The sequence below is a fragment of the Ipomoea nil genome, unplaced genomic scaffold (assembly GCF_001879475.1).
Source record: "Ipomoea nil cultivar Tokyo-kokei standard unplaced genomic scaffold, Asagao_1.1 scaffold0848, whole genome shotgun sequence".
In the NCBI taxonomy this organism is placed as follows: domain Eukaryota; kingdom Viridiplantae; phylum Streptophyta; class Magnoliopsida; order Solanales; family Convolvulaceae; genus Ipomoea; species Ipomoea nil.
In genome coordinates, this window is record NW_017617276.1 from 580,006 (window position 1) to 605,313 (window position 25,308).

A 25,308-nucleotide genomic window follows, 5' to 3' on the forward strand; every position below is an offset into this window, starting at 1 on the left:
TGAATTTGAGCTTGGAGTTGAAAATCCACGAAGGGAATTATTTTGTGCAGGTATACGTACCCGCGGGCGGAACGGTGGGTAGGCGTTCACCCATCGCCCACCCGCGGGGTACAAGTGGGCGGTGGGTAATATACCCGCGGGCGGAACCGCGGGTAAGGGCCTACCCTTGGGTCCACCCGCGGGGTACACTTCGGTGTATGTTCGGGATTTGTTCCCCGTGATTCTTTTCACTCGGTATTTGGTCTTTTGACTTCCCGATGTTCTTTTGTGGAACTATTTGAGTGTCTTCTTGATGTTTCGTATGTCTAGAACTATATGGTAGGAATCCTTGTAGGTTTTGGTGTCTTGAATCGTGCTAAGTGTTCAACATTGTGTTTCATTGAACCGTGATGAGTCTTGTGCGTTCTTCGGAACTACGTTTGGTTTACCCGTTTGTTAAGCATGCTAGTTCGGTGTTTAAATGCAAGCATGTGTGTTGTTCGTACCTTCTTATTGGTTGATGATAACTTGTGTTATTCATCGTTGTTGTTGTTGGGCTGTGATCTATTCCTTGATTGAGTATGGTTTCATATCTTCGTTGTGATCCGTTGATTGATTCCTGTTGAGGTGTGATGTGTGTGTGGCTTTACCTGGATTGCACGATTTGAGGTATGAGACACTAGTCACCATGGTATTGCAGTGGTCCTCGTGGTGTCCATGACGTGATTATGGAGTTTGTGACCTGTGTGTCGGGTTCACGTATTTCTTGGGAGGCATGTGTTGCTAAGGCTTGTGTTGCCATGTGTGTGATCGGTAACCTCGTGTACTATGAAATTGGTAGGTTTGTTGGCGGTCGTTGGCGAATGGGGACGATGGTCCTCGTAGGGAAAAGGTTGGACTTGGTGGTACAGGGGTCCTGGAGGTAATGGTTGGAACTAGATATAAGGTTGGGGTAGCCATAAGGTTGGAACCGGGCATAAGGAGGGCATATCAACTCGTGATGGGTGATGTCACGAGGGCTTGTGTAGCCGTTGTTGTGAGTTCTCTTCTTGTTACGTGTGTTGTCACAAAGGCATGTGTTGCCATTGGTTGTGTCCTTATTCTTTTGAGTTGTGTATGTCGGGTGTTAATCTATTGTGTGATGATAGATTATACCTTGAGACTTCTTGTGAGTCGTTGTTGTTCCTTGTAGTCTGGGGATGTGTTCCCGTGTTCTTGTTAAGAGTGTTTGAGTCTTGTGTTGACTATTACTCTTGGTTTTGAACTTACATATATGTATTCCATTTCGAAAATGGCTTTACGAACTTATATCTTATCTATGTATGATATTTCACATGTATTGGTGGGTTACAAGCATTATTCGATGACCGGGAGTCGTCCCATGTTTTATGTGTTTCTTTCAGATGATGTTTAGACGAGTGCACGGTTTAGTGCCAGCTAGTGTAGCTCCTCCCTTATGTTTTGTGGCCTGTGAGCCAATTTAGACTTAGTACTTTGTGATGTTGGTTTTAGATATTGAACAATGTAGATGTTAGCATGTGCGTTCACCCCTGGGTGAGCATGGCATAGCACCCCTTTACTTCCGGTTTATATATTTCCTCTTTCAGTCTTCCGCTGTGTTTGATGTTTTGATTTAGATATCTGCATGTTTAAGGCTTTAAAAAGCATGGAATTTAGGGGGTGTTACACTATGCCTGGGCCACATGGATCGGCCTAAGAAAGCAACTGGATAAGAAAGCCCAAAAAAGATACACGATACGGAGCAATCGAAGACTTTGTCAAGGATTGGGCTTATTATTCCCAATATAATTAGAATTGGACTCATTATTTCTATTATAAGAGAATTAGGTCTCATTATGTAACTAAGACTCCCAATATGAGGCAGTCTAAAATTCATATTCCTTGTAGGGCTCTAGGCCTAAAATATTTATAAATAGACCCTCTCACATAAAGGAGGGGGGAACAACTTTCAGTATTCACAGTCAATATTCATCAATACAAAATACCTATATTTCTCTCCATATATTTCGCCTATATTTTTCCTATATTCTCGTTATTCTAACAGTAGTGTTGGCCTACCGTTGAGTGCCCAAAAATCATAAAACCAACATGCTTGGTTCGCGAGTGAAGCACCGGATTTTGGGTTATGGCGATCGCACTAGTATTATCACATAAAATGTTAACATTTTCGCACTTAATCCCATAGTCCAATAATTGTTTGCTTCATCCACAAGATTTGTGCGCAACAACTCCCAGCTGCAATATATTCGGCTTCGGCAGTGCTCGTAGCTATGGAGTTTTGCGTTTTGCTGAACCAAGAGACCAATCTTCCCCCTAAGAACTGGCATGATGAGTTTAGGAACGAGTGTTTCATTCAATTACCGTAACAAACTGATAAGGTTACAAGATATACTACTAGTAAATAGATCCTACACAGATGGCTAAGGACAAGGTCAATATAACAATTATTGACTTATACTAATAATATATAATATATGCTAATACTCCCCCTCAAGCACAAGGTTGTAACGGAATAACATTGAGCTTGGTACGTAGATCCCCGAAACGTTGCGCAGCTAGCGGTTTGGTGAAGATATCAGCCAGCTGGTCTTTCGTCGAGACAAAATTGACTTTAAAATCCCCGGAGGATACTTTATCACGTACAAAGTGATAATCCACCTCAACATGCTTGGTCCTTGCATGAAAAACTGGGTTAGCGCAGAGATAGGTGGCGCCTAGATTGTCACACCAGAGGGTGGCCGGAGTCTCTGAGTGTAACCGGAGCTCACGTAGTAGGGACACTACCCAGGTTACCTCTGCCGAGACGTCCGCAAGGCCTTTGTACTCGGCTTCAGTTGACGACCTGGCTACAGTGCGTTGCTTCCGAGATACCCAAGAAACAAGGTTGGTCCCAAGGAAAACTGCATAACCACTTGTAGACTTTCGATCAACCGGACAGCCTGCCCAATCCGAGTCTGAGAAAGCATGTATGTCGGAGGATGGTGAAGGAGATAGACGCAATCCAAGATCCAGCGTCCCTTTTACGTACCGTAGAACCCTTTTGAGAAGACCCCAGTGTTCATGTGTGGGTGCATGCATGAATTGGCAGAGTCTGTTCACAGCAAACGACAGGTCCGGTCTAGTGATGGTGAGATACTGTAGAGCACCAGCAAGCCGTCGATACTGAGTAGGGTTGTCATAGGGATCAGTCGAAGGTGTAACAGCTTGAGTTGTGGCGGCAGGAGTTGCGAGCGGTTTGCAGTCAGTCATGCCTGCTCGATTTAAAAGGTCCTTCATGTAACGACGCTGTGATAAGAGTATGCAGTCCCCTGCGGATATGGTTTCTATGCCAAGAAAGAAACTCGGTGTTCCAAGATCCCGAATCTTGAAAGTGGACGCCAGTCTTTGCAACAGAGTGTCTACCAATGTGGAATCATTACCCATCATGATGATGTCATCCACATAGACAAGCAAGAAGACACGTGAATCCCCAGTGGAGTAGTGGAAGAGAGAAACATCCGTTTTGGATGCCACAAACCCTGCAGAGAGTAAGAAATCATGCAGACGGCGAAACCAGGCCCGTGGGGCCTGCTTTAGCCCATATAAGGATCTTTGTAAACAGCAGACATGTTCCGGATGGTCCGGATCTTCATAACCCGGGGGTTGACGCATGTATACTGTCTCAGCCAGATGGCCATTGAGAAAAGCGTTGTGGACATCCAGTTGCCGCATAGTCCAGGCCCGAGAGACTGCGAAAGAGAACAGAATGCGGACTGTAGTCGGCTTGACTACTGGGCTGAATGTTTCAAAAAAGTCTTCACCAGAAACTTGATTGAAACCCTTTGCAACAAGGCGTGCCTTGTAGCGTTCCACTGAGCCATCGGCCTTTCGCTTGGTGCGAAACACCCATTTGCACCCGATCACATTCATGTTGGGTGTCGGAGGGACCAGCCGCCACGTGTCATTGTGTAGCAAGGCGTTGAATTCTTGGTCCATGGCGTCACGCCATTGTGGATGACCAATAGCTTGCGTGTAACAGGTGGGATCCGGTGGATCAGTTGTTGCGGTTAAAGCTTGAAGTTGCTCACCGGTGCCTTTAGTCATGTGCCGCAATCGCATCACATGATCCCGTGGTCCCGGTGGTCTTTTTGGGGCCCTTTTTCTGGTGGCCCGAACTTGTGGTGGAGCTGTGGCGGTACAGCTCATCGGTGGTGCCGGGGGTGGTCCACCTGTAGTTCCTTGTATGACCGGACAAGAAGCCCATGGTTGGCTTTCTGCGACTGATGGTGTTGTGTCCTGTACTGAAGAAGCAGTTGCAAAAGGAAACACATTTTCATCAAAGCGCACGTGGCGACAAATATAGGTCTTGCCCGTGTTTATGTCCATGCATCGGTAACCTCTAAAGGAAGCTGGGTACCCTAAGAAGACACACGGGGCTGAGCGATACTCTATATTGTGCCGATTGTATGGCCGTAGATAGGGAAAGCATAAGCACCCGAAGACACGTAGAAAGGTGTATGTAGGTGGTGTTTTATATAGACGGTAGTGGGGTGTATCAAACTGTAGGGCAGACGACGGAAGCCGATTGATTAGGTATGTAGCTGTTTCAAAAGCGGAATCCCAATGTCGTAATGGGACTGAGCCTTCGGCTAAAAGCGCAAGCCCAGTCTCGACAATGTGTCGGTGCCGGCGCTCAACTCGGCCATTTTGCTCATGCGTATAGGCACATGACTGTCTGTGCACTATACCCAAGGCATTAAACGTAGCATGCAAACGACGGTATTCTCCGCCCAAGTCGGACTGGATGGACTTGATAGAACGTGAAAACAAACGTTCTACCATCGTCCTAAATAGCTCAAAAACCTTATAGATGTCAGTTTTGAGACGTAGAGGATAATACCAACAATATCTGGTATGATCATCTACAAAAAGAACAAAATACCGGAAACCTTCCGCAGAAACAACGGGCGCGGGACCCCAGATATCAGTATATAAAAGATCTAATACATTGCTACTGGAATGCTCAACCCTATCTAAAGGAAAACGAGATGCTTTCCCCCGCTGACACGACGAACATATGGCTGTGGAACTTGATTTATTTGAGGACACTAGACAATTATGTAGAACCCTTTGTAGTGCCTGATTATGTGGATGCCCGAGCCGGCAATGCCACACCTGAGAGGACGCCCGGGCCGTTATGAAACCAAAATGAGACCGCGGAATTGTGAGATTGTACAAACCCCCCGAACTAGGTGAAACTTGGCAATCTGATACCAGATGAGTTTAGGAACGAGTGTTTCATTCAATTACCGTAACAAACTGATAAGGTTACAAGATATACTACTAGTAAATAGATCCTACACAGATGGCTAAGGACAAGGTCAATATAACAATTATTGACTTATACTAATAATATATAATATATGCTAATAGGCATGTCCCTGAGGTACTTTTTTGGTCTATTTTACAACCTGCAAAATCTGCATCTGAATAACCAGTTAGTGTAAAATCTCCTTCTTTGGGATACCATAATCCCACATTGATTGTTCCTTTGAGATATCAAATTATTTTCTTGAACGCAATCAAATGACTCTCTTTGGGCTTTGATTGGAATCTCACACATATGCCAACCGAGTAGGATATGTCCGGTGTGCTTGCAGTTAAGTATAGTAACGATCCAATCATCCCTCGATACATTGTTTGGTCGACATCTTTTCCTTCATCATCTTTATCCAATTTTTGAGATTTACTCATGGGAATTTTGACTAAGGATTTTCCATCTATGCCAAATTTATTGATAAGATCTCTTGTGTACTTGGCTTGATTTATGAAAATTCCTTCTTCAAGTTGCTTGACTTGCAGTCCCAAAAAGTAATTTAATTCTCCCATCATACTCATCTCGAACCTGTTCTGCATTAGCTTAGAAAATTTCTCACATAGAGAATTATTAGTACTTCCAAAAATAATATCATTAACATAAATTTGTACTAACAAAATGTGATTATTTTCTTGAATTCTAAAGAGGGTTTTATCAACTAGACCTTTGGTTAATCCACAACTAATTAAGAACATTGACAAGGTGTCATACCAAGCTCGCAGAGCTTGTTTTAACCCATACAATGCCTTCTTTAATTTGTAGACTTGATCACCAACGTCTTTTACCTCAAAACCGGGTGATTGTTCGACGTAAACTTCTTCTTCAAGTAAGTCATTAAGAAATGCGCTCTTTACGTCCATTTGATACACAGTGTAATTCTTGTGCGCTGCATATGCTAGGAATATCCGGATTGCTTCGAGTCGTGTGACGGGGGAAAACGTCTCATCAAAATCTATGCCTTCTTCTTGTGAGTACCCCTTCGCGACTAATCTTGCTTTATTCCAAACAATGACGCCGTCTTCATTTGCTTTGTTCCTAAAGACCCATTTAGTGCCAATTACATTTTGGTGCATTATTCTTGGAACAAGTTCCCATACATCGTTGCGCTTGAATTGATCTAATTCCTCTTGCATGGCATCTATCCAACTTGGACCGGCTAAAGCTTCGTCAATTTCTTTCGGTTCCAGTTGTGATAGAAAACATGAGAACATTGCATCCCTTGTTGGTATATCTAGTTGGTCCCTTATAGATGATCGTGTTCTTATTCCGTCTCTTGGATTTCCAATGACTAAGTCATGTGGGTGATTTCTTAGCCACTTTCGATTTGGTTGAAGACTCATTGGATTCTCAGAGTTTCCTTCTTGTTGAAATACCACTTGTTGAGATATCTCTTGTTGTGAATTGTTGACGGGTATATCTTCGGGTTCATCTACTGGGATTTCTTCCGTTGAAATTCCAGGTGCAATTTCGGTTGTGGGTGTAAGTGATACTTCGGGTGTCACATTTGGCATTGTTTCAACTTGGTGAGTACCCATATCACTTGATTCCTCTACCTCCTACAACACATTATCTTCTAAAATATAATTAGAATTATTTAAATCACGATTACCTCCATTATGTATGCCATTTTTGTCGTGATTTTCGTCGAACACGACGTGGATCGATTCTTCTACCACCATGGTTGATTTGTTGAAAATTCTGTATGCCTTGCTGGTAGATGAGTATCTTAAGAATGTTCCTTTGTCCACTCGCTCGTCAAAAGTCTTTAAGTGAGACTTTCCATTAACAAGTACAAAACATTTACAACCAAATGTATGAAAATAGGTGAGATTGGGTTTTCTCCCTTTCCATAACTCATATGGTGTTTTGTTATAAGACTTGTGGATTAGACTGCGATTTTGAGTATAGCACGCCGTATTGATAGCTTCGGCCAAAAATCTCTTTGGTAGTCCGGCGGCTGAAATCATAATTCGTGCGGCTTCCGTGAGTGTTCGATTTCTTCTTTCAACTACGCCATTTTGTTGCGGCGTTCGTGCGGCAGATAATTGGTGTAATATTCCTTGTGAATTGCAGTATGATTGAATCACTCTGTTCACAAATTCTGTTCCTCGATCGGTTCGTATTGTTGCAATCTTCATGTTTTTTTCTACTTGCAGTAGCTTCAGTAGCTCTGGCAACTTTGACAAGACATCATCCTTTTTCTTGATGAATATTGTCCATGTGTACCTGGAAAAGTCATCAACAACAACCAAGGTATATTTCTTACCACTTATACTTATTGGATTTACTGGACCAAATAAATCCATGTGTAGAAGACTTAGGGGTCTTGATGTTGACTCTTGAGCTTTGGTTTTGAAAGATGCTTTGTTTTGTTTTCCTTTCTGGCATGCATATTTGATCCTTTTTGAACACAATATTGGGTAGTCTTTCGACTATTTTATTTCTTGCAAGCTTGTTGATGGTTTTGAAATTCAAATGATTTAGCCTTCTGTGCCATTCCCAACTAGCTTCATTCGAATTGTTTGCCACCAAGCATACGGAGTCCTTTGTTGTACTCCAATCTACAACGTACATATTCTTCTTTCTTGATCCGGTGATTACAACTTCATTCGTAGATTCGTCCTTGACTTGACATTTGCATTTGAAAAATTCTACGAGATATCCTTTGTCGCAAAATTGACTTGTGCTGAACAAGTTCAATTTTAATCCTTCGACATAAGATACGTCTTCAATTCGTAGACCATTTTTCACAATTGTACCCGTTCCTTTTGTTGTTCCATATCGATCATTTCCTCCAAAAACTACTTTTGGTCCTTCGATACTTTTGAACTCAACTAGACTAGCTTTATATTGCCGGTCATGTGTCGAGAGCATCCCCTATCGAAATACCAAATTTCCTGCAAAAAAGATTAATTGCCTTTAAGTACCTAGAGTTGTTTCGGTCCTTTTGTGTTAGTAATTTTTGGCATCCAAATCCACCTAGATCCCACTGATCAAAGAGTAGGTGATTTGTAACCATTAAAGACTCTATAATCATAGCGCACTTGCGAAAAATGCTTTGGTGCGGGTTGGGAAGAAGATAGTTGCTTGATCCTATGAAAAAGAGCAAATCTGGACTTGGTGCATGGTTCGTCTTCAAGCGACCAATCTTGTTTTGAGGGATATAATCTCCCAGGCCCAATTCTCGGAATTCTTCCCATATTCCTATGAGGTTTTGTTGCACTAGACTTGTTGGCTCTCCTTTGAGATACAAATTTTTGACTTTTAAAATTTTGTTGCTTTGCCGAGATATTATTATGTTGATTCGGCCTTGCAACATTTTTCTGGGCATTTATTTGATTACCAACTCCTTGTCTCATTGTGCTATACTGACTTTTCAAAAATTTTATCACTGGAACTTTATTAATTAAAGTAGTAGTAGAATTAGTCAGTTTCACAAGGGTTTGAGAACATGATGGATCGTAGCCTAGTCCGGCTTTATCTCCAGCGGGTTTTTGCATGCTTACCATTTTATCCATTATTTTGGATGAATGCGTAAATAATGCGATTACTTTCCGAAGGTTATGTTCTCGAACCTCTCTAGCTTTGCACTCTTCTTGCAGTCGAATATTTTCGGCTTTCAAGTTACTCAATTCAAGTAAAGCATTTTGCAATTTTTATGTCATTTCTTCCTTTTCAAGGATTAATAAATTATTGCGCTCTTTGACTTGAGTATGAGTGGCCATGACTTCTTGACAATCTTTCATGAGACTTAGAAATGATTATTGAGTCTAGAAAGAGGTGTCAACTGAACTAAAGGAACCAAAGGAACTAGAAGATACCTCTTTGTCGGTTTCACGCGTCATTAAGCATTCCTCATGTTCGAATGTCTTGCATACTAGGCATAGTAGCGCCGTATCTTCTTGTGATGAATCACTCTCGTCACTAGATGATTCTTCGGATTCACTTGCTTCTAGTGGATCGCTTATTAGTGCCTTCCGCTTGTCCTTTTTGAATTTATTTTCTTTTGACTTGTACTCAACCTGTGGAGAGTTAGAAGTATTCGAATTTTTGTTCGCCTTGGGGTGTGGACATTCGGCCATGAAGTGTCCAAGCTTCCTACAGTTGTAACACACATTTGTGTTTTCTTCAGTAGATTCTCTTCTTGATCTTCTATTCTCTGGAAAAGAATTTCCTTGTGGTGATCCTTTGTTCTTTCGCATGAACTTTTTGAATTTCCTAACAAATAAGGAAAATTGTTCGTCAGATAAAAAATCATTATTTCCTACTGACCTTGATGTGGATGGTTGTTCGGTCATCAGTGCAGATGTTCGTTCATCGCGTTCTTCTTCGACTTGTGTCTTCATTTCGAACTCATACGCCTTAAGATCACTAAAGAGTTTTTCCGTAGATAGTATCCTTAGATCTCTATGATCGCGCATTGCGGTCACCTTCATATCCCAACTTGTATGTAGTCCGCGTAACACTTTGAGCGATATTTCCTTCTGGGTAATGGTGTTTCCCAGATCCGTGCTCTCCCCAAGGATTTTGATTAGTTGAGCTTCTATATCGGTGATGTTTTAATTCGGTAACATTTTGAAATCTTCGAACCTCTTTATGGCGATGGTAAGTTTGTTGTCTTTTTCTTATTCGTCGCCTTCACCGATACCGATAAGTGTATCCCATATTTCTATTGCTGTGGTGCACTTTCGAATCTTTGGAAATATGGTGTCATCAACTGCTTTGAACAAAATGTCCTTGGCAATGTTGTCCAAATTATTTCGTCCTCTATCTTCACTTATCCACTCTATTTTTGGCTTTGGAACATATTGTGGAGCATTTGGATCTCGTGCAACGGCAGTATTAACTTCCATGATCTTGATAGGACCATTAGTGATGACTTCCCACATTTCATCATTTAGAGCAGATAAGTGCACCTGCATTCGAATTTTCCAATCATCAAATTTGTCAAGTGAGAAAAGCATATTTTGAGCAAGAACCATATCTCTCTTCATCTTGAAGATTTTGAGATCTATCTAGCAGTCAAAATTGACTCAAATAGACAACCGCTCTGATACCACTTGTTGGTCTCGAAAGGGTGCCGAGAAGTCTAGAGGGGGGGGGGGTGAATTGACTTCTCTAACTTTTTCAACTTCGTTTTAAAACACACAAGGCAAATAACACTTTGGTAATTTTGACTCTAAATAACAGGCATCAACAAGTTAAACAACTTAGAGTGTGCAACGGAATAGATAGCGGTAAAGTGTTATGCTTCATTGTGTAGTGGTCAAAGAGAGATTCTAAGCATGCAACTCGTTAGAAACACTTGATATAGCTCAAGGATGATGTATGTAAACTTTGGCTTAGCTTGCATGCAAACGTGGGAACTATCAAACCCAGACAGTTAAAGAAATGCGATAAATCGTAGTCGGGTTAGTTCGCAGTTAGAACAACCATGCACAAAATAAATGAACAGTAAGTAAAGAGAGAGAGTGAGAGAGATTTATAGTGGTTCGGAGATGGTGTAATTCTCCTACTCCACTCTTCTCCTTTCACTCCAAGGAGGGAATTCACTATTCATCGATCACCCAGATACAATAGTGAATAAGTGTCCACCGACACTTCTCCGAGTGCTACGCACAAAGCTACACTCCACCAAGGTTTTTCACAAGCTCCTCTTGTTACTCCGTCTTCCCGAGTATTTCGCACCAAGTTGTATTCCTACACCACGAGAACTACGCACAATGCTACGCTCTCACAGGGTTTTCACAAGCCCCCCTTGTTACTCTACCCTTTACAACGAGTGCTACGCACAAAGCTACACTCAACCAGGGTTTTTCACTCTCTCTAGTTACTCCGCCCTCTTTCTACACTCAGTAGAGAAGATTACAAAGAAATAAAATATTTCTCTCTCACTCAGACTTGAATATTATTCTATGAAGCTCAAATTCTCTTCTTGGTTGATTTGAATATTGCTTACTTTTCTCTTGCTTGTATATCTTAATCAATCAGCCATATTCAAAGTTGGTGCTTGTCTTCAAGTCTGCTTGGACAATTTATAGCCAACCAAAGCTATTTGCCCGTTGATCAACTTTCGATCTCGATCGTCTATCTTCGTATGTAGTTGATCAAAATAAAGTTGTCAACTTGATCTGAAATGTTAGGCAGTCGTCTTTCACCTTTTGTCAGATGATTTTAATATTTTGCCCATTGCCGTCTCTTGAGAAATGTAGCCTCCAAAATCTGAATAAGTTCGGCGCGGCAAACTTGTCATTTCTTGTCATTCATAAATGTTTTGACATATCAAGTTGATCAAATAATTCATCTGCTGATTCTTGCTTGAGTATGAAAATATATCTCCGTGAATCAGCCTTCTTCGAGCATCTCCGATTCCATCGTGAAAAGGTTGATGTTCAGATAAAAATATATCAGTTATTTTCTTCTTCATAATCCATGTAGAATGCTATATTGGAACCTCTGTAAAAACTTCATGGTTTGTGCATGGTGTGTTTCTTCATTATGTGATGCTTAGTCTCCCAAGCTTACTTTGTCTCCAATATGTCTTGCCTAGTCTCCCATATAGCATGAGATTCGAACTTAGGATTATTTGGCATAGCTCAGTCTCCCAAGCTTACTTTGTCTCCAATACATCTTGCCTAGTTTCCCATATAGCATGAGATTCGAACTTAGGATTATTTGGCATAGCTCACACATGTATCATCCAACTCTTCTAGCATGGTTCTTGGTGATTTATACGCCAATCAATCATAATTGTGTTAAGCTATAATCCCGCTTAACTCTTCAAATAAATTATGATCTTCAAGACTTGTACATGGGTTGCATGATATGGGTGCACCATACTCTGTGGGTTCAAAACTGACTCAAATAAAATACAATTGGGAACTACTTGATTTTTCAAAAATACATTCGGCTCATCAAAATTTTTACAATTTATTCCTAACAAATACCATGGGCAGGAGCTAATGCACTAGTTTTCAAAAATGATTTCCGGTACATAAATTTATGAGAGAAGTACATATAAAATCTTATGTTCTGAATGGCACTAGTTTTCAAAAATGATTTCCTGTACATAAATTTATGAGAGAAGTACATATAAAATCTTATGTTCTGAATGGCATATAGGTTATAGTATATTAGTAACCTGCCGGTTGAAAATTTTTGTGCATATAGTCTCATGATGTTGCGGGCATGTGACTAGATGCAATTCAACATAATCCCCTTCATTAGTCCTGGCGTGACACATTTTTTTTTAAAAAAAAAAAAATTCAAAATAGTTATAAGTAGGTTGTTGTTTATTAATTTGCATAACTGCATGCAAATCCAAATTGAAAGGGAGACCAGTACATTTTATTATTGCCAGCATGGAGAAATACAAAGATTAGAAGAAGAACACATAAAAAGACAGCATTACCCTTCATTTTCACGGTCAACGGACGACTGCACTGACGGAGGACTAAAAGTCTCCAAAGACCAATAAGCGTGGCTACAAATGAACAATTTTTATTATGGAGAGCGAAAACTATCTACGCCTCAATAAATCTAGGACCAAAAAGTAATTAACTCATCTATTATTTAAGGACCAACTAAACTATCCTGTGTGCGAGATTAGTAAATCTAACTTCAATTCACATATATGGTAGTGTATTATTACCCATAGTTTTGTTAGTGGGAATGTGAATATATATACATAAATTAAATCTCTGTGGTAAGATTACTTTCAAACAACAAATAGCATAGAATGTGAAATTACATCCTCTTCCTGCAAAAGTGTGTGCGTGTTAAGTGATGGCATCCCTGCAAAACTCGAGGGAGGGCATAGACTTGTCATTAGATGAGGAGCCAACAACTTTGATTTTGGATTGCTGGTAATGTGTGGTCACTATCTTCAAGCATGTGCATCGTCATGAATCATGATCATGCATGCTTTTCTCAATTCAAAATGCATTTTATACTATAAAACAAACATAAAGAAACAAAATATTTGAAAACAACAGTTATAGAAATGTAGATATAATGCTATGAATCTCTTTTAACTTAAATAAAACTCTATACGAATAGGGTACGTGTTGAAGAGGGGAAAGGGGATTATGCCATACCAATTGTGTGATGTGTAATGCTTGCGTGTAGGGATATATATGATCGAGTGATCATTATTTATTCCAAGTGTGAAATGACAGACATCGAATCGATATATATATGATGGGGAAGAAGATGCATATAAAGGAGACAATGAAAGCTCCCTTTATTCGGAATAATTAAGGCTACATGCCAAAAATGTCTCTATTTTCATTGATTACTATGATACCCCGACTATGACAATGTTAATATGACTAAATACCAGCCAATGTCCCTCGAGTTTGGTGGTTTCACCACCTATAGTCCCTAACTTTTGTAATTACCATCCGTGGTCCTCCGAGTTGTGAAATCTGACCTGTTGCCATCCTTCGGTTAGTTTCTTCCGTCTAAGCCGTCAAAAACGAGGGTAAATATGTCATTTTCCATACTGATCCCTTGTAGTGCCACAAGTGGTGGTGCTTCGACTGAGCTACACAGCCGGAGGTCGGGGTTCCACCGTATAGGGAGAAATTAGTCGGAATCGTATATACCCCACTTGAATGATGACTAAAACCATTGTTTTCAGCTGTGGCTTCAACTTTCTATTGCACCTATCACGAACTACATCCTCCGATCGTCCATCGCCGGAATTGCACCTAGCGATGAGGACTGGATTGCGATGCGAGAGTTCGAAGATGGACGTCGATCGCTAAATTGATGGTGGCGATCATCATGCTGGGACCAGGCAACTGCTCTGGAGGATCTCAATCGACCATCGAAGTTGTGACCTTAGGCGAAGTACAGCGCGGTCACAATTGGCGAAAAGTCAAAATTGCGAGATTTCTCGCAAATCGCCAGAGCATTCTCCTTGGGTGCGCGCAACGCTCTCGTCACTGTCGCCGTGGACGGTTTCTTTACCAACTTGTTGTCGGAATTTCTTTCTTGATTTCCCAGAAGGCGGAGACATAAGGGGGTGGGTAGGGGTTCTTGATTTCCTAGAAATGGAGCCAACGAAGCTATTTTGTGATTTTTAATTTCTGAAACCCAACAATTCCATGCCTTGATCTTGAAAACCCCAACAATCAATTTTGAAATCCATATGTAGAAAGATGTGTGTGGAAATTTTACCATGATGAAATCAAAGAGAAGGGGGAAAAGGTTGACAATTGGAACAAGGAAGAGCGGTAACAAACATGCCAAGCAGACGTATTTTTCGTGAAATTGAGAATTATAGTTGAATTTGGAGATGAGAGTTCACCGGAAACACCCACCACCACGCCGACAGCCACTGCTCAGCCGCGACCACCGTCAACTGTCGTCGAATCTGCCTAGCTGCCACCGGATCTACTCGCCTCGCGTCAAATGTTCGCCGGAAAGAAACAAAGCTTGTCGTTCGTCGTTGCTTTTTTCTCACTGACCCATCTTTGCCGTCGACTAAGAGAGAGAGAGAGATCAGTCGCCAAAAACAGATGGTGTCGGTGTCAATTTGCTTGGTTGCCGTCGTGCCCTGCTCGCCGGGAAGAACAGAGTTCGCCGAAGGAGATGTGAGTGTCGCGAGATCCAATGCTTTCCGTCTTCTGCTACCGACCGGGAGAAGAAATGAAAAGGAGATAATAAAATACATAAAAAAGAAATATATATGCCAAATAACATTTTTACCCTTGCTTTTGACGGCTTAGATGACAGGAACTAACAGAAGGATGATAGCAGGTCCGTTTTTGTAATTCGGAGGACTACGAATGGTAATTACGGAAGTTAGGGACTATAGGTGGTGAAACCACCAAACTCGAGGGACCTTAGCTGGCATTTACTCATGTTAATATACACAAAATCATCTTCAATTATCATGATTTTTTTCAATTTCATCCTAAATAATTTTGGTGACCTAATATAGTCCCAAATTTTTGTATTTTTGCTCAATTTAATATTCCATTTGTTATTCTATCCATTTGGTGTTAAATAGAAGGACAATTTAGTAATTTCAGTATTAGAATCTTTTTACTCATAAACCTGCAAAGTGTGAAATCCATCTTTATTTTATGAATTATTACTCCCAAACCTGCAAATATAAAATATGATTCGCAGGTCTAGGAGTAATTCTCGAAGTAATTCGTAAAAGAAACAGGGATTTTGCACTTTGCATGACTGAGAGTAAAGAGAGACCAATATTGAGATTACTGAATTGTCACTTTATTTAACACCAATTTGACGGAATAACAAACAGATGACTAAATTGAGTAAAAACACAAAAGTATGGGACTATATTAGGTCATCAAAGTCGTTTAGGACGAAATTATGAAAAATCACAATAGTCGATGACCATTTTGGGTATTAACTCATTTTTTTTTAAATTAAAAAATGACATAGTTGTCGCTCTCCTTGAGGAAATGTCACAAGATCGAACCCCTGTGGTAGGGTATTGACCCTTTGAGCTGCACTACTTAGAGAAAGTATAGAACAGATACTACGTTGTAATAGAGTCAATAGTATTAAAAAAATGATATTTTAAATTGTTATTTTGTGTCAAGCACCTTGTGCTCAGATGGCATGTAGTGACTTTTTCCATGTGGGAGGTTATGAGATCGGACCTCAGTAGAGGCGTTGTTGACTCTTTATGCTTCATTAGGTTGAGAAAGTATGTTTGAACATATCATACTACAATATAATAGAGCCAGTGACATTCAAAAACATTGTTATTTTGTTCAAAATGAATAATAAATGAATGAGAAGTTAATTCTCAAAGCATACCAATTTGAGTTGAGTTGAAAATGGAGTTAGGAATGTTGAAAATAGCCTTTGCCCTACATTGGAATGTGAAGTGGATTTGCACAAGTATATATACGATTCTTTTTTAGGAGTTTACATTGTATAACATAAATATTTTTTCTCTCTTCCAACAAAAAAATTAAATGTTTTTTCTCTAGTATCTTTATAAGATAGAAATCAATTTTAAGAAAATAGAGTGTTACACATTACTTGGAGTTTCTTTTGTTTTGTATCGCTCCGTTTGGGTTTATATTCTCAGAATTTGAACCCTTTATTTTATATTTATATATATATATATTGTATTGCCGACTTATATATATATATATATATATATATATATATATATATATATATATAATATACCTACAGATAATAAAACACTAACACTACGGTGGCGTCTGATTCAAAGGTCCAAAAGAATTAAAATTTGAATTGAAGATCTGGAGAATATCAACGAAGTTATAAAGCAAGGCAATCTGGAAAAAAAATGCACTGACAATTTGATGAGGATGAGAACTCTAATGAATTGTATTAACAGTCCTAAATGACAAGAGTATAAGACTTAGATATATATTCAAGAAGAGACATAGTGAGACTAGGATTGGGAATCATAAGTAGACTCAAATACATGGATAGAGTCTTAATATTCCCCCTCAAGCACAGGGTACAGATGTGACCTGTAGCTTGTCTCTAAGAAAAGAAAACCTAGGACTTGCTAAAGCTTTTGTAAATATTTCAGCAAGTTGATCTTTGGTAGAGATAAAGTTGACTTGAATCTCTCCATTGGCAACTCTGTCTCTCACAAAATGATAGTCAATTTCAACATGTTTAGTGCGAGCATGAAAAATAGGATTATCACACAGATATGTAGCACCAAGATTATCACACCATAGCTTTGCAACTGAAATCCCAGTGATGCCAATCTCACGTAAGAGGGAGAGAACCCAGATCACTTCAGCACAAACATATGCTAACCCCTTTGTGTTCAGCCTCCGTAGAGGATCTTGCAACAGTTCTTTGCTTCTTGCATACCAGAGACACAAGATTTGACCTAAGAAAAACAACATAACCACTGGTTGACTTACGATCCTCAAGGCTGCCAGCCCAGTCTGAGTCAGAGAAGGCATGTAATTCTCTGGATTCAGATTTTCAGATATGTAAACCATAAGATAGAGTCCCTTTGACATACCTCAATACACGCTTGGCTTATTCCCAATGAGTGACCGTAGGAGCATGCATGTGTTGACAAAGTTTATTGACTGCAAAGGATAAATCTGGTCTGGTGATAGTAAGATACTGAAGGCCGCGACCACGACCACCGCCATTCCCGCGAAGGCCGCCACTACCGCCACGAGACTGCCCGGATTTCTGGACGGAAAAAGCTATCGGTGACGGTCCTCCACTGCCGGCGACGAATTCCTCGGCACTGAGGAGGTCCGAGAGTTCATGAAGGGTCACCGGTGTTCCTCGGACATTGAGAGAAGATACAAGACCCCAAAATTCAGGTCGCATACTGCGAAATACGTAATGGTTTTGTTCTTCATGCGGAAGGTGCCGGCCGGCGAGAGCTAGATCCTCAATGAGAACCTGTGCCCGACCGATATAATCAATGACGGAAGCATCACTTTGTTGCAACGTCTGAAGTTGCCCGAGAAGGTTTAACGAGCGAGACCGAGACAAAGAGGCAAGTGCGGAGGTAACGGCAGTCCACACTGCACGCCTGGTGTGATGTCCGATTGCCAAGGACATAACTTCATCAGACAACGATGACATGAGTATAGAGAGAAGTGCCTGATCCTGACGAACCCATGGATGATAAGGAGGATTCGGCAGAGGCAGCGCTCCCTCTTTGCCGGACGAGATCGTGGCCAGCGGGCAAGGATTGATTCCGTCGATGAAACTCATTAGATCATATCCGTTGAGAAAAAGAACAACTTGAGCCCTCCAAAATAAGAAGTTCCGATGAGTCAATTTGACGCTGATGAAGTGATGAGCCATGGAGAGGGTGGTTACGGTTGAAGTAACCGATGAGAGGGGGGCATCAGAAATGGTCCATTCAGAGGAATTGACAGATCCGTCGGCCATTAGATAGAAACCCTAGCTAGCTGATACTAGATGAGAACTGTAATGAATTGTACTAACAGTCCTAAATGACAAGAGTATAAGACCTAGGTATATATATACAAGAAGAGATATAGGGAGACTAGGATTGGGAGACTTAGGGAGACTAGGATTGGGAATCATAAGTAGACTCAAATACATAGATAGAGTCCTAATAATGAGATGTAGAAGTGCATTCGAGAAATGAAATCACATATAAGTGAGTGTACTTTATTTATTGGTCATTGTACTTTGTAGTGTTGATCAATGCACTTTGTAGCCATATTGGCTTGACCGAAGGAACTCCGAAAGAACACCTCAATCCCTAAGGCAAGAAACTGTGGATGCACAAGTGCTATGCTACAATTGTCGAAAGCCAGGACATCTCAAAGCGAATTGCCCTCATCCTATGGTCCGCAAATACCATGACCAGGAACCTAGCACGAGTTCACCGAAAGATGCCGCTGAAACCAGCAAAAGAGGTGGTAAACAAGAGTCAAGTCAACCATGACACGAAAGGAGAAGGAAAGCAATGGTTGCAAATGAACCAACTGAAGAGGTCCAACCCGAAACCAGCACTTCAAGTTCAAGTTCAGAAAGTGAAAGTTCGAGATATGAGAATGGACTTCTATGCCTCTTCAGTCAAGAGGAAGATGTAGATGATCTATGCCTAATGCCCGATGATGATGAGGTAAACTCTCGAACCTCTTCATCTACCCAAATAGAAACCAGCTCTGAAAGTGAAGGAAATCCAAATGAAACTATCTTTGAGATGATGATGGATTTCAAGGTAATCAAAAACACATACTCCAAACTAAAAGAAGATAACTCTCGGCTATTGATCAGCTACGATGAGCTAAGGCGCGTTAGAATCAGTAACATTAAGCTAGCCATCGCCAATGATCAGCTTGAGAAGCAGGTTCTTCTTCTAAAGGAGCAGTGTACAGAAAGAGAGTTACGGGAGCAACATTTGCATGAGGTTCTTGATTCATTTAACAACTCATCCAATCTAATGGATCGATTAGTGAACAGATCAAAACCAACAGGGGAAAGAACCGGAATTGGTTACGACCCCAGCTCCTCATCACATATCTTGTTGAACAAACCTATAGACACTTAATCACATGAAAGTTTTAAGTCTGTATTTGTTCAAGGCCCTACCAAATGTCTAAGCCTATGGCACAGATTAACAATGGAAGCAAACCACAACCAACAAGCCAACTGAAAGGAAAGGTTGTACAACGAGTTGTGGAACCTCCAAATGGAAGATTCTTGAAAGGCAATCCTAGACACAATGCAAATGTCAAAAGGTGTAACACCCCCTAAATTCCATGCTTTTTAAAGCCTTAAACATGCAGATATCTAAATCAAAACATCAAACACAGCGGAAGACTGAAAGAGGAAATATATAAACTGGAAGTAAAAGGGTGCTATGCCACTCTCACCTAGGTGTGAATGCACAGGCTAACATCTGCATTGTTCAATATCTAAAACCAACATCACAAAGTACTAAGTCTAAATTGGCTCGCAGGCCACAAAACATAAGGGAGGAGCTACACTAGCTGGCACTAAGCCGCGCACTCGTCTAAACATCACCTGAAAGAAACACATAAAACATGGGACGACGCCCGGTCAGCGACTAATGCTGGTAACCCACCAATACATGTGAAATATCATACATAGATAAGATATAAGTTCGTAAAGCCATTTTCGAAATGGAATACATATATGTAAGTTAAAAACCAAGAGTAATAGTCAACACAAGACTCAAACACTCTCAACAAGAACACGGGAACACATCCCCAGACTACAAGGAACAACAACGACTCACAAGAAGTCTCAAGGTATAATCTATCATCACACAATAGATTAACACCCGACACACACAACTCAAAAGAATAAGGACACAACCAATGACAACACATGCCTAGGCAACACATGCCTTTGTGACAACACACGTCACAAGAAGAGAACTCACAACAACTGTAACACCCCGTGTTACGGCCTTCAATCCCAGATTAATTATTTAATTAATTCCGTTAATAATAATTAAAAAGGGATTTAATTTGGCTAGGATTCCCTTTAATTAATTAATGTGGTCCACCATGGATCGTGGACACTTACCTAGACTAGAGTCTTAAACCTATTAGGAATAAAGAGAGTAAACATTTTTACTAATCAGATTCTAATTAGGAGTCTTAGACCTAATTATCTATTAGAAATAAAGAAAGTAGGCATTTACAATTCAGATCATGATTAGGATTCCCTTTCATTAATTAATATGGTCCACCATGGACCATGGACCCTTATCCATAAACCAAGCCCTTAGTCCTATAAGAAATAGAATTAGTAAACCCATACCATTCAGACCCTAATTAGGACTCCTAGATATATATATATATATATATATATATATATATATATATATATATATATATATATATATATATATATATATATAAGGACATAGGAGGCACCTAGAAGTCACACCACAATAGATATCACCACACAAGAATTCCCAAGGGACTCCCCACCACCATGCCTAGGGAGATCAAACGGATTGAAATCTTAGGGAAGAACCTTAATAGCCAAGAGAGGATTAATTAAGGCTAAGAGGTAACCCATGTCTCAACAAAACCTATTTTCTTCGCTATAATCTCTTTCCTTGGCCTCCCTCTATATTCTTGTGTCTTGATGGAATTCTTCTATAATAATTATGTTATGTTCTTGATGATTGATGAGATGACTTATATGCTTTCTTGAGAATCTTGATGACCTTGATGTTAAAAAGAAGTTCTTGATTATGATATGATGATTCTTGACGAATCTTGATATTTTCTTGATGTTAAGAATAAAATATGTTCTTGATGATTTGGGTGGGATTAGAGCCCTAGGTTGGATTGGGAATTTTTATTGAAGATGTTCTTGATTTATATTTGGGGGGAGGGGGGGGGGGAGAATTCGCATGTTCGGGTGTTGTTTATATTTAGAGGCCGTAATAGGTTAAGTCCTACATGATTTTTGCTTTTGATCCGTTAATTGCTTATGTGATGTCGTTATTTGCGTTTAAAAGTGTCTAAGCATGGTTCCGGGTTCCACAAAGGATCCCGGGACGAATTTATGATGAATGAGTCAGTGGGGGGTAAGAGGGGGTGGGGGAACCCACCACCTACCCACTGCCCAAAAGGGCACTGCCTGGCAGTGGGCAGCCACCGAGCAGCCGGCTGCCCGCCGGCTACCCGCTGCCCAGAACAGTGCCCACCCGCGGGCAGCCGGCGGGTGACCCCCACCCACCGGCTACCCGCTAGTCCATACCCCACCCCGAGTCCCCGGCTTCCCCGTTTGATGTTCCCCGTTCCCCATGGTGTCCCAACGGACCCCGTTTGTCATGCCTGAGTCTAGTTTGGAATTTCGGGTACCATTCGTAGGTTAAACGAGTCTTATGAATTGCATGCTAGTTGAATTGGTAACCCGTGGACCTAGGTGGAAGTTATATGAGCCCTTAGGAATTATTCTTAGTATGTGAATGATCACATGTAAGCTTAATTATATGTCTCCCCCCTTCCCTATGTGAATTATGTGTTATTATGTGTTATTGTGTGTTACGTGATGCATGACCCCAACTTGGTTAAGATCAATTGGGCTATACGGGCAGTTGAATGGGCTGAGAACCATCCCAACTGTTAACCAGGCCGATTAAGATCGGTCAGGGATATTAATATGATATAGGACTGAGGTCCACTATACGGGCAGTTGAATGGGCTGAGAACCATCCCAACTGTTAACCAGGCTGGTAGAGACCGCTCAGGTATATAAAGATTATGTATAGGACTGAAGGTCCACATGGGTCTTGGTGATATGACCCACCGACCTGGACGCGCCAGGCGGTGTGTAGGGCCAACAAGCCGAGGAAGGCTGTAGTCCACCGACCTGAGTAATCAGGCGGTGTGTAGGGCTACGACTGGCTACGATCCACCGAGTGGTGGGACATCGGTATGTAGGATCGTAGTCTCTGAGGATCTTTGCCCACCGACTGAGTTTAGCTCAGCGGTGTGTCGGGCTTGATCCGCTATGGCCCACCGATTGTGCGCATCAACGGTGTGTACGGTCGTAAGTCCCCCCTTGTAATGGGGATCGCGGTCCACCGACTGGGCGCGTCAGCGGTATGTCGGATCGTGGTCCGACGTTGAGTTCGTCAGCGGTTCTCAAAGGGTTGGTTGCGATCAACTCCCCTCGTACCACGGTACTGAGGTAGGGTGTTGCGGGGCCGTGTTAATGCTATAAGCATTAACCCTCATGTTCAGGGCATGCGATTAGTCCCGTGGCGCCATCAACGATTATGTGATATGAATGATGATTAAATGATTATTAAATGATGATATGATTGATGTGAAAATAGACTGTGACCTTAGTTGTGTGTTCTTAATGATGATTCTCCTTAACTATTATTATTGATTGTGTGCTTACCCTATTTGCCGAGTCTATTCCTGGTTTTAAAGCTAGAGTCTCTTAAGTATATATATCTTCCTGCTTCAAAATGATTTTCGTATATCTATATATATCTATCTATAATGTATTTCAACGCGTAGGAGTGGGTTACCGGCATCATTCGCTGAACAGATATATTTGGCTTTCAGGCACAGATGATTAGCTCCCAGAGCGCACTAGAGGAACTTGGAGTAGATAGATATTTTTCCTTTCGGCATGCGTGCCATGATGATATATTGAGGATATTTAGTTAGTTTAGCCTGTGCATCTGAGTTTTCCAGCTCAGATGTGGCATAGCACCCCGCACTCGTATGTTTAGTACAACTCTGTTTTGGGATTTAATGAGAATTGACCTTTGTTATATAAGTTTTAAAAGTTTCAAATTTTCGGGGTGTTACAACAATGGCTACACAAGCCCTCGTGACATCACCCATCACAAGTTGATATGCCTTCCTTATGCCCGGTTCCAACCTTATGGCTACCCCCAACCTTATATCTAGTTCCAACCTTTACCTCCAGGACCCCAGTACAACCAAGTCCAATCTTTTCCCTCCGAGGACCGTCGTCCCCATCCGCCAACGACCGCCAACAAAACCACCAATTTCATAGTACACGAGGGTACCGATCACGCACACGGCAACACACGCCTCCCAAAAAATACGTCAACCTGACACATAGGTCACAAACTCCATAATCACGTCATGGCCACCACGAGGACCACTGCAATACCTTGGTGACTAGTGTCCCATACCACTAATCGTGCAATCCAGGTAAAGCCACACACACATCACACCTCAACAGGAATAAATCAACCGATCACAACGAAGATATGAAACCATACTAATTCAAGGAATTGATCACAGCCCAAGAACAACAACGATGAATAACACAAGTTATCATCAACCAATAAGAAGGTACGAACAACACACACGCTAGCATTTAAACACCGAACTAGCACTAGTACAAAAACAGTCATTCGCGTCCAAAGTTAAGGCTCATTCGCGTCCAAAGTAGCTGGGACGCAGATGGCGGGGACGCTGATTGTATATACAATCAGCGTCCAAAGCTACTTTGGACGCGAAAAACGATTAATCGCGTCCAAAGTTGAAGAACTTTGGACGCGATTAATCTCATTATAGTGTTGAACACTGACTTTGCGCGTCCAAAGTTGGTCAACTTTGGACGCGCAAAGTCTGTAAATCGCGTCCAAAGTTCTTCGACTTTGGACGCGATTAATCATCTTCTTTTAAAAAAAGTACTATACGCGTCCAAAGTTTCTGAACTTTGGACGCCTATAGTAAAATAAATTAAAAATAAAAACATTTTTTTTTATAAAACTACCAATATTTTCCTGTACATTCCAGCATAACTACCAAATAATATATTTCAACATTAATCAATTTAAGATGTATACTACACACCAATCTAAAATTTCAATTCTAATAACATTTTACTACAAATAAACTACAAATTCTAAATGTTAACAATTAAAATAAACTACTTAAGATGTAATCAATCTCCAATTTTTATTCATACTAAAGCACACCTGCTTGCATTTGGGTACATTATATATCTTCAAGTGTTGCCCCCAATTTGGTAATCCTTGAATCCATGTCCCGCTTCTGCTCATAGTCCAATCTGGGAATTGATATATTATTACTCCGTAATATGTATTGCATTACAGTAACAAATCAGTATGTCAAAGCTGCAAACTCTCCAAGTGTTCTTAAGATGATAGGTTCAAACTATCCCCCATCCCCATAGATTATGCATGAAGAGAGAAAGAGGACAAACTGCAATATAACTGGTTAAACACTTAATCATTAAGTAAAGTTATACCTCTTAAATAATTAACTTCTACTAATTCATGTAAATAACTATCATCAATGTACACATGAATGACTAAGAATAATCTAGAAAAGAACATTGCTACCCAATGATCTAAGACCCTATGAACTTTCGAATTTTAAAACAATCAGTTCCGAAAATGCTAATTACCATTAAAGCAAAAACTACTAGCAAGTAAAAATTCTAGCTATTAGACAATCAGTTCCGAAAATGCTAATTCACATGATCATAACATCAAAGGAGAGAAATATAAACCTTTCTCTCCCTAAACGGCGGGCAAGTTCTTCTGCTAGAGCCTGGCCAGGTGGATCCCCATCAGTTGCAAGTATTATACGAGATGCCTATTAAAAATAAAATAAAAAAATCAGAGAACCAAAACCTTCTGGTTGCAGCATTATATTGTGCAAACCTGGATTTGTTTTGCCGCATTGTTAAGATCATCGTCCAATGATATAGCAAGAGGCTCCATCTTAATCTGTAAATAAACATAAAGAATGCCACAATTTATTCCAAGTTGAATAACAAATTAGAAGATACCAAAAAAAGAAGATATTTTGCTAAAATAAGATGTAGGCAGACAATTGCTTTTGCAACTTTTACATTATATAGGGTATCAACACATTGCTTGCACATTTAACTGCTCAAATTAACTAACAACCTCTGCGAAATCGATCTGAGTCAATTTGGTCCTCATA

The 25,308-nt window shown here is 40.7% G+C and overlaps 1 long non-coding RNA gene across 1 annotated transcript; it reads right to left on the minus strand.

Moving 5' to 3' along the window:
- Positions 1-7,083: 7,083 nt before the first annotated feature.
- Positions 7,084-25,264, minus strand: LOC109178524. The gene is made up of 4 exons (XR_002053739.1): positions 24,987-25,264; positions 17,535-17,545; positions 11,005-11,012; positions 7,084-7,094 (listed from the first exon to the last, which is right to left on the minus strand). It is a non-coding gene; the product is annotated as an uncharacterized LOC109178524 (long non-coding RNA).
- Between the last annotated feature and the right edge of the window lie 44 nt (positions 25,265-25,308).